At 42.3% G+C, this 4,177-nt stretch overlaps 1 pseudogene; it reads left to right on the top strand.

The window, feature by feature from the left end:
* Positions 1–1,316: 1,316 nt before the first annotated feature.
* LOC102822238 lies at positions 1,317–3,577 on the top strand (annotated as a pseudogene).
* Positions 3,578–4,177: the final 600 nt, after the last annotated feature.

The raw sequence follows: 4,177 nt of genomic DNA, 5'->3' as shown, positions 1-4,177 counted from the left end.
GTGCTTATTCCAGTGCTTAAGGGACCACCAGGGTCCCTTAAGGGAAACATAGATTATAATTAAATTTCATAATATTTTTTTCTCATTTTGTAGTTGTATCTATTCAAAAAGAAATGGACTTGAATATTTACTTTCTTACATTACTAAATATTAAACATGGCTCTCACACAGTTTACCCACAGAGCATATTTTTAAAATACTGTTGATGATAAAGGGGATAAAACAAAGCAGGGTACTAGTAAAAGTTTAAGACTAAATGCTCATAAAAAGTAATTCAGATGTAACAAATTAAAGCATTTCTCAAAACACAGAGCATACGATAAGCACTGGACTTCTAACTGCAAAGTCAGCAGTTTAAACCCCAGTCACTCTCAGAAACCCTACACAGGGTCACTATGAGTCAGAACTGACTTGACAACACACAACAACGCATCAACTCCCACAAGAAATGAAATAAACTGCAGAAGACACGCAAAACTAGCCCTAATCTCTAAAAGACTGTCTTTAAATCTTACCTTGGCTCTTTTCTATAAGTTCTTCTCATTTTCAGAAAAGTTCTCACTCTGTATCTTCTCCCTAGCACTCTTCTCTCCTAATTACACCTCATATCAAAGACTGTCACTCAACTCAAATACAGAAGACAATCCTGCCCTCCTCCATTCATTTAGCATCCTCCTACGGAGCCTTATGGCAGTACTGATGAAATTGACACAAAACATTCATTGGATCCAATCACAGGAAATTCAACATTAGGCAAGAAATGTAGAGCATCCTCACAGCTAGTGGGACCCCCACTCCTTATTCCATGGGATCAGGTTTCAGAAGCATGTGGAGAACCAAGAGAAATTACAAACTGCCCTAGCTGATCACAGGATCACACACAGCCCTAACCACCCTCTGTTTTTGATGTCATCCAACAACTCTTCTAGTCTTCAGTGTTTAATGAATTAAGTCTGTTCTTAGATGGTCTGTAAATTTAGGTGGGATATACTCAAGGTACTATTTTGGCTCTTGTGGTTTTGTTTTAATTTTCTTCAGTTTCAGCTTGAAATTGCATATGAGCAATGGATAATCTGTTCCACAGTCTGCCCCTGGCCTTGTTTTGGCTGAAGATACTGAGCTTTTTAATCATCTCTTCCCACAGATGTAGTCAGTTTGATTCTTGTGTATTCCATCTTGTAAAGTTCATGTGTATAATCATCTTTTATGTTTTTTAAAAAAGGTATTTACTCTTGAGTCACCTCTGCGAGCCTCCTGCGTGCTATACTCAGCGCTTTCCCACTGCTGTTTGCTACTTGCAGCCCTTCCCCTTCAAGATGCCTGAGGAAGTGCACCACGAAGAGGAGGAGGTGGAGACCTTTGCCTTTCAGGCAGAGATTGACCAATTTATGTCACTCATCATCAATATCTTCTATTCCAACAAGGAAAATTTCCTCTGGGAGTTGATCTGGAATGCTTCTGATGCCTCGGACAAGATTCGCTATGAGAGCCTGACAGGTCCTTCTAAGTTAGATAGTGGTAAAGAGCTGAAAATTGACATCATCCCCAACCCCCAGGAGCGCACTCTTACTCTGGTGGATACCAGCATTGGCATGACCAAGGTTGATCTCATAAACAAACCGGGAACCATTGCCAAGTCTGGTACCAAAGCATTTATGGAGGCTCTGCAGGCTGGTGCAGACATTTCTATGATTGGGCAATTTGGTGTTGGGTTTTATTCTGCCCATTTGGTGGCAGAGAAAGTGGTTGTGATCACAAAGCATAATGACAATGAACAGTATGCATGGGAGTCTTCTGCTGGAGGTTCCTTTACTATTCGTGCTGACCATGGGGAACCCATTTGTCGGGGTACCAAAGTGATTCTGCACCTTAAAGAAGACCAGACAGAGTACCTAGAGGAGAGCCGAGTGAAAGAAGTAGTGAAGAAGCACTCGCAGTTCATAGGCTATCCCTTCACCCTTTATCTGGAGAAGGTATGAGAAAAGGAAATCAGTGATGATGAGGCAGAGGAAGAGAGAGGTGAGAAAGAAGAAGAAAAGGATGAAGAAGAGAAGCCTAAGATTGAAGATGTGGGCTCAGATGAGGAAGATGATAGCGGTAAGGACAAGAAAAAGAAGACCAAGAAAATTAAGGAGAAATATATTGACCGTAAAGAACTAAACAAGAGCAAGCCCATTTGGACCAGAAATCCTGATGACATCACCCAGAAGGAATATGAGGAGTTCTATGGTGTGGCGCTGTGGGCTAATGTGTCAGACTGCAAAGTCGTTTGAACTGCAAGGTTGGTGGTTCAAGCTCACCAGTTGCTCCTTGGAAACCCTATATGGGGTCGCTATGGGTCGGAACTGACTCAACAGCACTTAATAACAACAACATAAGAGCCTTACAAATGACTGGGAAGACCACTTGGCAGTGAAGCATTTCTCAGCAGAGGGTCATTTGGAATTCAGAGCATTATTGTTCATTCCCCACCAGGCTCCCTTTGACCTCTTTGAGAATAAGAAGGAAAAGTACAACATTAAACTTTATGTCCGCCATGCTGTGATGAGTTCATACCAGAATATCTCAACTTCATCCGAGGTGTGGTGGACTCCAAGGACCTGCCCCTCAACATTTCCTGGGAAATGCTCAAGCAGAGCAAAATCTTGAAGGTTATCTCTGAGTTGGCAGAAGACAAGGAGAACTATAAGAAATTCTATGAGGCATTCTCTAAGAACCTGAAGATTGGAATCCATGAGGATTCTACTAACTGGCGACGCCTTTCTGAGCTGCTGCGCTATCACACTTCCCAGTCTGCACGTGAAATGACTTATCTCTCTGAGTATGTTTCTCACATGAAGCAAACCCAGAAGTCCATCTATTATATCACTGGTGAAAGCAAAGAGCAGGTAGCCAATTCTGCATTTGTGGAGCACGTACGGACGCGGGGCTTTGAGGTTGTGTATATGACTAAGCCTATCGATGAGTACTGTGCGCACTTTGATCGGAAGAGCCTGGTCTCAGTTACCAAGGAAGCCCTAAGGCTCCCAGAGCATGAAGAGGAGAAAAAGAAAATGGAAGAGTGCAAGGCCAAGTTTGAGAACCTCTGAAAGTTTATGAAAGATATCTTGGATAAGAAGGTTGAGAAGGTAACAATCTCCAATAGACTTGTGTCTTCACCCTGCTACATTGTGACTAGTACATATGTGTGGATGGCCCATATGGAACGGATCATGAAAGCCCAGGCACTTCGGGACAACCCTACAATGGGCTTCATGATAGCCAAAAAAACACCTGGAGATCAACCCAGATGACCAAATCATGAAGACACTGAGACAGAAGGCTGACCAGCAGACAAGAATGACAAAGCTGTCAAGGACCTAGTGGTCCTGCTCTTTGAAAGTGCACTGCTGTCTTCTGGCTTCTCCCTTGAGGATCCCCAGACCCACTCCAACCACATCTATCGCATGATCAAGCTGGGCTTAGGCACTGATGACGACAAAGTGGCAGCGGAGGAACCCAGTGCTACTGTTCCTGATGAGATCCCCACCCCCTAGAGGGTAATAAGGATGCATCTCTCATGGAAGAAGTAGATTAGTCATTTCTACCTACAAAATTGTGCTCTCTGTAGTGTCCCTGTGGTTCCCACAGTAGACTTGAGTGGCCCTGTCCCACCTGGCTCCATCTGCTGATAAACTAGTGGTTATTTTTTTCTCCTGGGCCTTGTCGGTAATAATGCAGGATATAAGGCCCTCGGGCCCTGTTCCTCCTCCCTTATTTGGGTATGAGGTTAGATGCTGTGTATTTTGTGTTTTTGTTCTGAAATTAAAGTATGCAAAATAAAATTATGCCATTTTATACAGTAAAAAAAAAAAAAAAGATATTTACAATGAATTGTTCTAGCAAAATTCTATCTAGAGACCTCCATCACTATTTTTATCACAGAGGCCATAGTTTCCAACTATTGGCCCTTCCTCTTTGTTTCCAACTTTGTCATTCCAATCACCAGTAATTACCAATAAATATTGATAACAGGTTTGATCAATTTCATACTTAAGAACTTGGTAGAATTCTTCAATTTCATCATCCTTGGCTTTAGTGGCTGGTGTATAAATTTAAATAATAGTTGTCTTAATTCATCTTCCTTATGGTGGTGGTTATGTGCCGTGGAGTCGGTTCCAACTCATAGCGACCCTGT

This window comes from Chrysochloris asiatica, unplaced genomic scaffold, assembly GCF_000296735.1.
Source record: "Chrysochloris asiatica unplaced genomic scaffold, ChrAsi1.0 scaffold00008, whole genome shotgun sequence".
Classification (NCBI taxonomy): Eukaryota; Metazoa; Chordata; class Mammalia; order Afrosoricida; family Chrysochloridae; genus Chrysochloris; species Chrysochloris asiatica.
Note: the sequence above shows the minus strand (reverse complement) of the source record. Positions and strands in the feature narration are given on the sequence as shown.